The following is a 14,546-nucleotide window of genomic DNA, read 5'->3' as shown; positions in this document are numbered from 1 at the left end:
TCCAGTCATCAAGGCCAGATTATTCTTGTTCTCTCATGCCAGTGAGAGGGATTTTAGCGTCCTGACCTGTTCTGCCTCTCAACCACTGGGCCTGCCTGTTCCATTCTGATCTGTTTGCTTGAACTGTCTTTGAACTCCTGGACCTTTGAGCCTGCCTATTCCTGTTCTGGGGGGGCACAGAAAAACCTGGACTTCCTGCGGAGGATGAGGAGAGCCCACCTCCCCCCCCCATCCTCCCCACCTTCTCCAGAAGCACCATAGAGAGCGTTCTGAGCAGCTGTCTCACTGTGTGGTGTGGAGGCTGCAGCGCCTCAGACTGGAAGAAGGTGAGAACAGCAGAGAGGATCATGGGGGCTCCTCTTCCCTCCATTAAAGACATTTCATCCCAGCGCTGCGTGTCCCGAGCCCATGACATCATCAATGACCCCCTGTACTAAAGGAAATTTAATTTTGTGTACACTCTGTGTATACAAAATGACAATAAAAGTTGTCTAAGTAAGTCTAAGTCTGATCTGTTTGCCTGACCAGGCTTCGGACTCCTGCTTGTTCTCCAGCATCTGGGACACTCTGGGCGGCGCCCGCTGCATCTTGTTGGCAGCCCATCTGCTCGATCCTACCTCGTTCTCAGGACACGGGCTGAACAGTTAAACCAGGTTAGTGACTCACACGTTCATATATCCTTTCCATGGTCACTAACGTGTTTTTCCTTTCACAGAGTGTCCTTTGATAGACGCCGTAGCTGCTGCTACTCGGATTATTATAACACTTTTAAATTATTCCACTGTCTGTCTGGCCTCGAATATTGGTTCCTCTGTTCTGAGTCATGACAATATAAGGTCTTTGACATGGCTGACCTGGGTTACAGTCTGACCTGTGGTCCTTTGCCACAAGTCTCTCCCCCTCTCTCGTACCTCCTTTCCTCTAAGCTCACTGTACCAAAACTGCAAAAACCTCAGAATTTTTTTTTTTAAAGCCATACAACCATTTCCACATATGAAAATGTGCTTTGATTTAAACTTATTGTGTACCAACTTTTTGTCAAGTTTGATGTTTTAATATTGAAATATATTTTACATTTTGTTTGATTTGGTTCATATTCTCCAATGCTCCAATATTTTGACTGGAAAAACGATCTAGAAATAAGTAAAAATTTCTTAAATTAAGTGTATTTACCCTTAATATGAGTAGGTAAATGAGATGTTTTGCCAATGGAATGAGTATTTCTACTCTTAAACTAAGATAATGAGATAAAAATTAATGCACTTGAAATAAGACAATGCAATTGTGTTTTCTTATTTTAAATGTCTTGTTCCATTGGCAAAATGTCTCTTTTACCTCCTCAATTCAATAACAAATGCACTTATTTTAAGAAAAAAAATACATCTAGATTTTGAGTTTTTCCATTGCTGTTTAAAGGGAGTTTTCCTCTCCACTGTCGCTACAAGCATACTCGGTGTAAGGTATTAAAAAGTCAAAGATTCGATGCTATCAGCTGGTTTACCTTGATAGAAACGTTTAACTATTTGACTGAAATGTCTCCGTAAAGCCTTTTAAAATGACATTTACTGTGAATTGGCACTATAGAAATAAACCGAACTGAAATTAGTTGAATGCGGTGAATGAAATAAAAAAGTTTCCATGTTCAGGATATTTCCTCTTCTGGCTTTCCTTTGGTTATGACATCCTTTCTGTCAGTTTGTTCAAAGGCTAAATTTGTGACATAGTTTAAATATGTTGGTATTAATCAGAGAAGATGGGGAATGTAGCGTAGCGACCATTATTACTTTCATGAGGTTTAAGATCTCTTCCATCAAAGGCAATTTATGGTTTTAGCTTCCACTCAACTGCAAGATCCATGCGAAACAAACGTCATCATCTGCAGGGATATGCCAAAGTCCTCTCGTACTATTTAACAACACTGCGTCTTTATGCTCATATTTCGGTGTATATAAACATTTTAAATTTCCCACAAGCTCTTGGAGCTCTACCAGAGTGCTGGCTGCTCATGGGAAATCCTGGCTTTCTCTCTCTCTCTCTAACATGTAGTCGTTTTCTCAGCCGTGTCATCACCAAAAGCATGCCTTCATATCCCCATGTTCATTACAGAATTTATAAGGCATTGATTCCGCTGCCAGTTCAGTTACTGTCACTCATTATTTTCCTCCACAGAGTCCAGAAGTGCCTGCTTGCATCGCTGCTCCGTCTTCATCCCAACTATCCCACAGTCTCCAACCCACACACACATCAGCTGAAACTCTATCCGCCTAATGGCCTGGAATACCCCTGCTCAGGCGGATCATCACTCCAATTTTCTCTTGAAACGGGCAGTTTTGATCAAACCACTGGATGGTGCGATGTGACGGGAGAGGTGGAGGTGGGCAGAGGGGTGTAAACACTGGAGTTACCATGGAGGCGGCGCACCAAGAAGTTGAGGTCTGAAAGCCTGTGTGTGTGTCTCCGAGTGTTACTGTAGACTTGGAATGACCCTCTCACCGCAGAGGATGTGGGAGTGAAGGGGAAAGAGACAATTCTCAGTTTTTCATGCTCTGAGTTTTTGAAAATGCAGAAAGATTAAAGGGCCCAATAATAAACAGTGGAAAAATCTGGGTATGTTTTACCTTCTGTCTGTTTTTCTCCAGCAAGTGGAACCGGAGAAGACATGCAAACGTCTCAGCGTACACGTTTAATCAAAGACTAATAGGGCGGCTCCGTCAGGATGTCAGGAAGCGTGCCATCAAATATTTATATGCTCAACCATTTCCTCATATCTGGCTTTACTAATCCCTGCATTTCTCCCCTCGCTGGTTTAAAAACGGGCTGAATCCAGTGGAATCATGTTGGTCACTTTGTAGCTGAAATAGCCTCGACCAGAACCAGACTAACCAGGCCCTGATCATTGTGACTCCACAATCTGTTTGTGCACCCTGAACCTTAACCCTTGACCCCAGAGACCTCAGGAGGGATATTCTGCTTACGTCAGGCTACATGGTGCAGAGTTTAACACCGGTGTGAACACAGGGACACGGTTAAAAAGGAAAGCTTTGCAGATTGCTGCAGGTGGGGTATGAAGTTTAATCTTTGCATGCAATACAGCAGACAAACATTTCTCTCCTTATTTCTTTTTATTTACTTTAGTTACAAGCCTGTTGTCAATCTGCCATCTTCTGCAGGAGCATCAGGTTCCACTTCCTGTCAGGCTACCTTGAGCAGGACACAGCGGCGTGAAGAAGAATCAGCAAATACACACACAGATATACATGCTTACAGTATCAAGAGAAAATAAGAACCTCCTAACTGATTCCTCCGTTTCTGTGCTGTTTGGCAGTTTTAATGCTTTCAGATCAGAAAACAAAACAAAAGCCAACCAAAGGAAATGCAAAAAGCAGCTACCATACAGTAATTGTATTGAAATATGATATTCTAAATCTCTGATATCAAATTTGTTTGAGGATCTGATGCAATTTAGTAAGGCAATGTTTTTTTTACAGGCCTGTGTTTAAGGGATGAGACCAGAATTATGCTTTAACCTGTGAGCAGCCTCGTCTGCAACACAGCTCAGATCACCAAAGATCCTGGATGTACATTTCTGAGGGCATATGAAACCCACAGGTTTGCATGAATGATTCCTGACCAAAAGAGGAGTCTAGCTCATGGCTGCATAGCTCTACTTCCACAGTCAGCGCCAAGACCAGGCAGTTGAGCCAAGCGCAGGAGTCGGCTGGAGCCATAATGAGGGTTCAGAAGGTCCATACTGAGAAACTCCAATCCCTGTGCAGCGTCTTACAGGCATCAGCAGGCCTATGCAAGTCAGAGGGGGTAATGTGGTACTACTACAACATAACCAAAATCAAGTGAGTGGTTTTATGAAGTTTAATGATGGAGTATTAAATGATTGCGTTGGCTTGAGGTTGGGGAGTAAGGGGTGTGTGTGTGGAGGGGGGCGTGTGTATAAAAAAAAACAGCTTTCTCCTATGAAATCCTCTGCCGACTTCAAATATATTTGAATTTCGCAAACTTACCCAGCCTACTACAACCTGCCCTCTTTTCCCATTGTCCCGCTCCTGCCTAAAATAACCACACATTCTGCAATATGCTCATTTCCTGCTGGCTTTCTGAAATCCGGCTCTGTCGTCCTGCTGGGGGGGGTTGATGGGGGCCACCTCTGGGTTTACTCCAGCTGGAACTGCAGATCATGAATCCCTGAGACACAGCATGCAATAAAATGCATCATCTTACAAGGCAAGTTTATTCACATAAAAAATAATATTTAGAAAAGACAATTGCTTTACAGGTGCTGGTCATAAAATTAGAATATCAGGAAAAAGTAGATTGATTTCAGTAATTCCATTTAAAAAGTGAAACTTGTATATTATATTCATACATTACATACAAACTCATATATTTCAGATGTTTATTTTGTTTAATTTTGATGATTACAAATGACAACAAATGAAAATCTCAAATTCATCATATCAGAAAATTAGAATATTGTGAAAAGGTTCAAAATTGATGGCCCCTGGTGCCACACTCTAATCAGCTAATTAACTCAAACCACCTGCAAAAGCCTTTAAATGGTCTTTCAGTCTAGTTCTATAGGCTACACAATCATGGGGAAGACTGCTGACTTGACAGTTGTCCAAAAGACGACCATCGACACCTTGCACAAGGAGGGCAAGACACAAAAGGTCATCGCTAAAGAGGCTGGCTGTTCACAGAGCTCAGTGTCCAAGCACATTAATAGAGAGGCGAAGGGAAGGAAAAGATGTGGTCGAAAAAAGTGTACAAGCAAGAGAGATAACCGCACCCTGGAGAGGATTGTGAAACAAAACCCCTTCAAAAATGTGGGGGAGATTCACAAAGAGTGGACTGCAGCTGGAGTGAGTGCTTCAAGAACCACCACACACAGACGTATGAAAGACATGGGTTTCTGCTGTCGCATTCCTTGTGTCAAGCCACTCTTGAACCACAGACAGCGTCAGAAGCGTCTTGCCTGGGCTAAAGAGAAACAGGACTGGACTGCTGGTGAGTGGTCCAAAGTCATGTTCTCTGATGAAAGTAAATTTTGCATTTCCTTTGGAAATCAAGGTCCCAGAGTCTGGAGGAAAAGAAGAGAGGCACTTCATCCACGTTGCTTGAAGTCCAGTGTAAAGTTTCCACAGTCAGTGATGGTTTGGGGTGCCATGTCATCTGCTGGTGTTGGTCCATTGTGTTTTCTGAGGTCCAGGGTCAACGCAGCCACATACCAGGAAGTTTTAGAGCACTTCATGCTTCCTGCAGCTGACCAACTTTTTGGAGATGCAGATTTCATTTTCCAACAGGACTTGGCACCTGCACACAGTGCCAAAGCTACCAGTACCTGGTTGAAGGACCATGGTATCCCTGTTCTTAATTGGCCAGCAAACTCTCCTGACCTTAACCCCATAGAAAATCTATGGGGTATTGTGAAGAAGAAGATGCAATACACCAGACCCAACAATTCAGAAGAGCTAAAAGCCACTATTAGAGCAACCTGGGCTATCATAACACCTGAGCAGTGCCACAGACTGATCGACTCCATGCCACGCCGCATTGCTGCAGTAATACAGGCCAAAGGAGGCCCAACTAAATACTGAGTGCTGTACATGCTCATACTTTTCATGTTCATACTTTTCAGTTGGCCAACATTTCTATAAATCCTTTGTTTTTATTGGTCTTCAGTAATATTCTAATTTTCTGATATGATGAATTTGAGATTTTCATTTGTTGTCATTTGTAATCATCAAAATTAAACAAAATAAACATCTGAAATATATGAGTTTGTATGTAATGTATGAATATAATATACAAGTTTCACTTTTTAAATGGAATTACTGAAATCAATCTACTTTTTCATGATATTCTAATTTTATGACCAGCACCTGTATATATAAAAATAAAAAATAAAAAATAAATAAAAGCAGAAAGTAGAGATAAAAGAAAATTACAAAAGCAGGAAGTAAAACAAACCAAACAATTTTAAACTAATAATCCCTCAGCTAACAGCTTATCTCCATCAGTCAAAGGCAGATCTAAACTAACCGGTTTTTAACTCTGACTTCAAAGATCTCAGGCTTTCAGCTATTTTCCAGTCTGATGGGAGTTTGATCCAGATCTGTGGAGCATAGATGCTGCTTCTCCATGTTTGCTTCTAGTCCTGGGTGGACAGAGGAGGCTGGAACTAGAAGACCTGAGGGGTCTGGAAGGTAGATCCACTGACAACAGATCTGTCATGGATTGAGGAGCTAATCTATTTAGCGATTTCTAGACTAACAGAAGGATTTTAAAGTCTATTCTCTGAGCTAAAGGAAGCCAGAGGAAGGACTTCAGAACCGGGCTGATGTGCTCTACTTTCCGTTTCTAGTGAGGATGCAGGCAGCAGTGCTTTGGATCATCTGCACCTGTCTAATCTACTTTCTTAGTTCTAGTGAGAAGCAGCAGCATCTGGATCAGCTGCAGTTGTCTGATGGATTTTTTTAGGCAAACTATGAAGACACAATGCAGTGATCAATTCTATTATGGATAAATGCATGGATGAGTTTCTCTAGATCCTGCTGGACATTAGTCATTTAATCATGGAGATGTTCTTCAGGTGATCAAAGTCTGACTCATTATCTGCCTTTCTGATCCTCTGAAGGTTTAGGTCTGAGTCCATCCTGATTTCAGCCATAATCAGTGGTTTCTAGCTGCAGCAGCTGAAGCTGGGAGCTAAATCTGGATCTCTGCTCCTTTGGTCTGAAGATTATTACCTCTGTTTGGTTTTCATTCAGCCGTAGAAAATGATGGTTCATCCACATATTGATCTGTTCTCAGCATTTAACCTACGCTCTGATAGTTCATAGTCACCTGCTGACATTGGGATGTAAAGCTGTGTGTCGTCTGCATTGTTATGCTAATTTATATGATTGTTTGCTATAATCTGAGCTGAGGGGACCATGTTGAATTGGAAGGGCCCCAGAATAGAGTCTTGAGGAACCCCACATGTGATTTTTTTCTGGTCTCTGAGGCCCCGTCCACACGAAGTCAAACCCTGGCTAAATGCACTAATTTTTCACCAAACCAGCCTCTCATCCATACGAAGCCGGCGTTTCGGGGGTCTGTAAACGATCTTTTTTTTATTCAGCCTTCAGAGTGGGAAGATTTTGTAACGCCGTTTTCGCGTTTCCATCTTCAAGTTCTAACCGCATTTTTTTTCTTACACGCATGCGTCATAGCGTCGCCTCTAAACACGCATGCGCGACACAGTATCACAACAACAATGGCGCCGTACTGTGTTGAATGGTTGCTGCTCATGCTACTCACCCTGCTGTCGGGCTTACAACAGAATATTCTTCTTCTGGAATATCTCCAGGAAGAACAGAGCAATATCGACCACATAGTTCAGCACCTGAGTTTGACTGAACCACGAAAATGGACCCGCAGGGCAACCATGTATAAATATTAGTGCGCATGCCCAACATTTCGTCGCTTATTTTTGCTTTGGTACCACAGCGCCACTTACAGGCCTGGCATACATTTTGCAGCGTTTTCACGCATTCGTGTGGTCGATCACATTTATTTTACGTCTCCGTCTTTACGACAAACGTTCTGGGAAATATTAGCGTTTCGTGTTCGTTTTTTGACTTCGTGTGGACGGGGCCTGATTTAAAGTTCACTACTGACAAGTCCCTGACCTTCAGGTAGGATCTAGTCCAGTCCAGATCTGTACCAGAAAGGCCGACCCAGTTTTCTAGAAGCCCTAAAATCAAGTGTTCAGCTGCATCAAACGCTGCACTGAGTTCCAATAATACCAGCACTGCAGCTTTTCCACAGTCTGAATTTATATGGATGCCATTGAACACTTCAACCAAATACATTTTAGATTATTTTATCTTGTTTTTGTGTTGGTGTGCTGCTCCTACTTGACAGATACAACGAGCGAAGCTGCTGAGCAAAGACGCATCATAGCAACAAGCACTCACTCACTGAAACATCAGATTGTTGATATGGTAGGGGGACCAGATGTCCTCTTTTTCACGGACATGTCCGACTTTTGAGACCTAAAAAAAATGTCTGTGGGGAATTTGAAAATCGTCTGGGATTTTGGGCGACTACAGTGCAGCACGTAGTCGAAACACACCGGGCACTCAAACCGTCAGCTTGGGTGGTTGGTTCTACAACCCCGGTGGACGGGGGCAGGGAGCCAGTGGGGGACGGAGTGACCGAACCCGACCCGGTGACAGTAGCCTGGACACCGGCGGCCCCATGCTTTCCCCCGCCTGCCTTACAGGCCCCCAGGCTAATAGCTCTCTGCTGAGGTCCGGTCCAGTCAGCGGCCCCCAACCCCCTGAGTTTACGTCAACTCGTTGCTTCGTTTGGATTCACCAGTTTTATGGTGGAAGTTTAGAATTGTGAGATTTGCAGAGAAAGGAGGTGTTGATGGGTTTGAACTTCTCTTAACGTCCATTTCACCCACTGAACTATCGTTATTCATCTATGACCATGGAAACTCAGATTTGCAATCTATGACCCCTTTAAAAGAGAGCTGGGTAGGTTAGTAGGTTATTGCTCACCGAGTTCTAAACATGCCTACACCTCTTTGTTCAGTCTGCTTCTGTCTCCTTGAACCCCAGTGGGCCTCAGCAGATGGCCGCTCACACTGAGCCTGGTTCTGCTGGAGGTTTCTTCCTGTTCAAAGGGAGTTTTTCCTCTCCACTGTCGCTACAAGCATGCTTAGTGTGAGGGATTGCTGAAGAGTCAATGAGTCGATGCAATCAGCTGGTTTTCTTTAGATAGAAAACTTGGAATCAATCTGACTGGATGATCTGGTGAACTGCAAAGTGACCTGAGATGACATGATGTGAATTGGAGCTATAGAAATAAACTGAATAGAATTGAATTATAGATGCAAAACTGGACGAGTCTTTGGAGGAAAAACCCGTGTTTGTTCATGCTAGCACCTGCAGCAGATATGGTTGGAAAGCCAACAGATCCCAGTATTTGTTTCTTAAAATAAGTAAATTCTTTCTTGAAATGAGGAGGTAAGTGAGACACTTTGCCGATGGATCAAGATAATTAACATTTAAAATAAGAAAAAACTATCGCATTGTCTTATTTCAAGTGCATTTATCTAATCATCTTATTTTAAGAGTAAAAACACTTATTTCATTTGTAGATCATCTTTTTTCCTGCTCAATTTAAGACATTTTTACTTCTTTCTAGATGATTTTTGCAGTGCTGTGGTACCGGCTACTGAGGCGCATCTCAGGCCTGGATGAAAAGCATCCTGTAAAAATGGATTAGGACCACCTTTAAGTGACAAAGGCTAATTTATTTCAGGCAGCTGTGGAGGAAGAAGCAGCTAAAAAACATGACGGACAGAAACCTGCAACCTTGTGGTTTTCCTTATATCCACATGTGGTCAATTGAGAAAGAATCCTTAAGTGAAACATCCAGTAGGAAGCCCAATCTGCGACAGCTGTGGCCAGAATCATGAGTCAGTGCAACATGACGCTGGCTGGGTGCATTAGTCTCTCTGCTTAGTGCAACACTGGAATTCCAGGTTTGTTGTCATCTCTTGCCCTTTTTTACTTCCTTCATCCTTTCTTTATTATAAGTATTATTATTTTATTATTACAATAAGTCAAATAAGAAATTATTTTGGTTTTAGGAATCACTCGATGCCTTTCGATTCCTGCAGCTTCTATGCAAAATAAACAAGGAAATGTTTCCCGCCTTGCTGGGCTGTAGGGGCCTCCCCAGAGTGCCTGCTTGTCACAGCTTGTCACTGTTAAAATGAAGCAAATTCATGCAATCTTTCTGACTCTATTTATCAAACCAAATGCAGAGAGAAGTTCAGCGCCTGCTGCTTTTATTTCTACTCTGGCATTGAACTCACTGCGTTCACCTCAGGATGTTAAAATGCTCTTTTATCTCCTAGATAACTGCGGTTTGATGATATCGCTCACTTTAAACGGCCTCTTTAGAAGCAGATAGATGTGATCAAAGATGCAGCTTCATCTCCGAAGGCAAACAGACCTGTTTCCCAGGCAGCCTGGACTCCTGTTATAACCCAGCTGTTGCATTCGGAATGAGCTGGAACCCTGCCAGGGGCTTTCTTTGCCAATTCAAGTGGAAAAATATTTGATGCATGTAGAAAACATCCCAGATATCCACAGCATTCATCTCTCACCCTGTCTTGTGTTAAACAAGGTGAAAACACATCAGTCTGTCAGTGTCAGTAGTTTGCCCCGGGTGAAGTCAAAACAAATCATAAGATGCGGCATTTTTAATACCTAAGATACAAAACTTGGAGTAAAACTTTTAAACAGGAAAATGTTTTTGATAAAAATGAAAAGAAAGTAAATCTGAAAAAGAATGCATTAGAAATAAATCCAATTAGATCAGTTTCTGCTGTTAGTAGGTGCTGAATTTGTTTTTTCACTTTATTATTTACGTTTGTTTGTCACAAAATAAAAAAAAACACAATCCAAGTTTTTAAATGTTTATTTTCCTTAAATAGCCTCATTGAAAGCTATCCAAAGCTTTATGTAAATTAGAAAGTGCTTTCTGAGCCTAACTGGAGCCTAACTGGAGCCTAACTGGAGCCTAACTGTGCCAACTGCTGCAATAACCTGCAACGAATGCTTTACGTCACTGGGAAGGAATGTTGTCCCAGTATCATTTTAAGTGTCCTGTTTGGGTGTAACACTAAGAACAGTTGTCTGATTGCCAACAAGAAGCCCAGCAGATGCGAAAGAGAAGAAGAAGAAAGCAGGGGAATAAACAACAAACGCAGGCCATCAATCTATAAACTCATTGTTTGTTGGTGAAGGACTGAAGCTGCAGCGGGACGTGAACATACGGCATACCAGGGAAGCAACACAAGATTTAATCATTATATCAATGATTGAGCTCAAGGTTTGAACATAAACTCAGTGAGTTAAGATGAAACGAGAGGAAAAAAAAATACTCAGATGCTTTGAATGAGCAGTTGGACCTGATGGGGAAGGTCCATCATTCAGGGATCCAGAGGAAGTTCATCTTAGGTTGTCCATCTGAGGTCCTGGAGCCTCCAGCAGCCTATGGGCTAAACGAGGGGTACAGCCTGCTGGACAGGCAGTCTCTCAGAGGGCTACACACACTCACACCTAAGGACAATTTAGAGAAGCCAATGAACCTAACAGCCATGTTTCTGGACTGTGGGAGAAAGCTGGAGTACCTGGAGAGAACCCACACATGCTCAGGGAGAACATGCAAAGACCCGTGCAGAAAGACCCAGAACCTTTTTGCTTCAAGGCAACAGCGCTACCCTGCCCTACCCAGCCGCCCGTTCCGAGATCCGTAATCATCTTCAGGCTGGGTTATTTCCTTCTCGCTCTCCCCTGCTTTGCTCCGCCCTCTGCTCATTAGCTCTCATCACATCCACCTGTTCCTGCTGCTATTTAAGGGGCTCTGGACCCCAGTCTCTTATTAGCGAGACTAACTCTAGCGTTCCCTGTGTTTAGATCTGCCGGTTCCTGATCTGTTTCTGCCCTCGGACGTCTGAGTTTTCGCCTCTGTTTGCCTGTTCTGTGTGTTCAGGGCTGTTACCTAGATTCTGCCCGCTGCCGACCCTGGACCTGTCCTCTGACCACGGCTTGGATTTACCCTCCTGGATCCTTCGGTTCCTCTGCCTGCTGCACAACGCTGCTCCTCTTCTCTCCTGGATCTCTGCTACTGACTCAGTAAAGAGTAAAGGAGCGCCGCTCCTCCTGAAAACACCCCTTTCCCTTGGGCAGACAAATTTTTTCCCCGCTTGGGGTTTCCCATGTCATTATTATCCACGTCTGACCCCTTTACCCCCGAAAGAGGGGCGTGAGTGTGCCCAGAACGGGGCATTGAAATAATATCAAAAAACTTTTTTTTTAAAATATATCCGTGCCCTGTCTGCGGGAATTCGGGTCCTCGGGTTTCTGACCTGGTCCAAGTTTGTTATTTTTTTGATGTTTTTTCCTCATTTTTTGGAAAAAAATAAAAAAAAAAAAAACCAAATCCAGCAGAAATTCCCTTTTATGATATAGCTAAATTGGGAAAGCAAAAAAAACCGGGAAATTTTTCCCAATCTGGGGCTGCGGGGCAAAAAGAGAGTAGAGGATGGGGGGGGGGCCCCAGGGCCAATAACCCCCCCCTTTCCCCATGTGGATGAAATTCACCGTTTGGTAAAGCAGTTCTTTAAAAACAGGGGGGGCGCACCCGACACTCCCCAAGGGAAAGGCCCTGTTTATTTTGGGCCTTTTTAAAATTTGTGAGTATATTAGTGTAAAAAACTTAAATGCTTTCACCCCGTTATAATTTTATTTTTTTAAAAACATTTTTGAAGAATTTTGGGTTTAAAAATTTTAAACCCCTTTTTTATTAGAAAAAGTGAAAAAGTATTTTTTTTAAAAACTATGAAAGTAAAAAAAGAAAATAAGGGAAAACTGTGTGAAGGCCAAAAGTTTTTTACTGCTTATTTAAAAAAAGGGGGAAACATTTTTTTAAATTCGGGGATGAAAACTTCCTTAAACTTTATTTTTTATTTTTAAATAAGGGATTGGTAACGGGGGGGGGGGGGGGTCACCTTTAAAATGTTGGGGGGGGGGTTTTTTTTCTATTTTTTGGGCCGGTTCCCGGGAATTTCCTAAAACCCTTTTCAAAATTTTTCCTAAAACTACCCCCGTCCGGGGGTTTCCCCAACAGGGGGGAAGGGGGGAAAGGGGGGTTCAAAGGGGGGAAGGGGGGGCCCAAAGCAGCATTTTTGGGGCTCCTGGGGGGGGGGAATTTTAGGTTAGGTGTTTTCCGGGGATTTCATTCCGGGGGGAGGGCCCGGTTTCCCTTTGGGGGCAGTAAAAAGGGGGCTTTTTTGAAAAGTTGGGAGATTTTTTTCCTGTTTACAAAAACCCCTTTTTTTAAACTCCGCGGGGAATAAATTGCCCTGATTTTCCCGCATTTTTCCGGGGCCAATTTTAAAAACGTTGCTTGTCCCCCGTTTGCCCCTTTGCCAACCAAATTTGGGGGGTGGGGGAATTTTAACCGGGGGGGGGTTATGGGGGGGAGAGCCAAAATAGCGTAAATAATTGGCCCCTAATTAGCTTTATAAAAGGGGCTAAAACCCCGGGGGGTTTCCCAAAAAGGGGTCGGGCTTGGGATTAAAACCCTCTTCATATTGGGTGAAACCACTATTTTCAAAAAAATAAATTTTGGGCTTCGTAAATTGGCAGCCAAAAACAAGGGGGCCGCAAAAAGGCCCCCTTTTAATTTTTCCCCCTTACTGGGGGAATTGGGACAAAACCCTTCCTTTTTAAAAAAAAAATTTCGCAAAGTGATGTTGGCTTTATTTAAAATTTAAAAAAAAATTTATAGAATTATTTATTTTTCTTTTCATTATTTTTTAAAAAATTCATTCATAAAAAAAATTTTTTCCCATTTTTAAAAATATCTTTAATTTATTTATCCTAACACAACAAAAAACCAAAAAGGGCAAATCGGGGGAAGGGAAATAAAAATTTAATTACCAAATAAACTTGGGGCAGGAAAGGTGTTTTACTGCAAAAAATTTTAAGGGGGGTTTTTAAAATTAAAAAACCCACAAAAACTTTATTTTACCAAAAAAAAACGGCCTATCCAAAACTTTGGGGGGTTTTCTAAAATTTAAAGGGGGTGAAGGTTGTTTGGGAAAATTGGGGAAAAGGGTTGGGGAAGGTAAAATTGGAAAAGCCTTTTCCCTCCCAAAAAGGAGGTTTTCCGATGGGGGAAGTTTAAAAATTTTGGGCGGTTTTTTTAAAATTTTTGGAATACGCTTTAAAAGGGAAAAATGGGGGGATTTTAAACATCAGATTTTTCAAGGGGTTTTGGAAAGGAAATTTTTTGAGGATTTTCTTTTTTCAGGGGGGGGAAGGGGGGGGGGGGGGGGGGGGGGGGATAATTGATTTTTTAATTTTTTTGTTTTGTTTTTTTTTTGGGTTTGGGGGTTTTTTTTGGGGGGGAGGGGGGGGAAAAAAAAAAAAGGGGGAATTTTTTGGGGTTGGTTTTTTAGAAAAAATTTTTTTTTTTAATTTTGGGAGGGGAAAAATTTTAAGTATAATAAGTTTATTTTTTTGGGGAAATTTTTGAGGTTATTTTGGTTAAAAAAAGGTATATTGGAAAAGTTTTCCACAAACTCTTAAATACTTTAACACTAAAAACCCAATTAAAGAACATAAAAAAAAAAAACCCAACGAAGTCACAGAAAACAAGGAAAAAAAAAAATTAAAAAAGACTTAAAACACAATGTCGTCTTTTATCATCGTGCAAATCGGGACTTGGATTAGGGCCCCCGAGCAAAAAGGGGGTTGTGAAAAAAAAATTTAAAAGGGGGCTATGATGGGTTTACCCTTTAAACCTTTTCCCGCAAATAAAAGCAAAAATTCTTTAAATTTACCCTTGCTCCCTTTCAAAGCCCCTTTAAATTATTCTGGTTTGTTAAGCCCGGGGGTATGTTTGAAAATCACAAAAAAATTGCATTTAAAAAAAGTTGTTCTTGCAAAGGTAGG

This window comes from Cyprinodon tularosa, unplaced genomic scaffold, assembly GCF_016077235.1.
Source record: "Cyprinodon tularosa strain WSP-4 unplaced genomic scaffold, ASM1607723v1 ctg926, whole genome shotgun sequence".
Lineage (NCBI taxonomy): Eukaryota > Metazoa > Chordata > Actinopteri > Cyprinodontiformes > Cyprinodontidae > Cyprinodon > Cyprinodon tularosa.
This window is presented reverse-complemented; position numbering follows the sequence as displayed.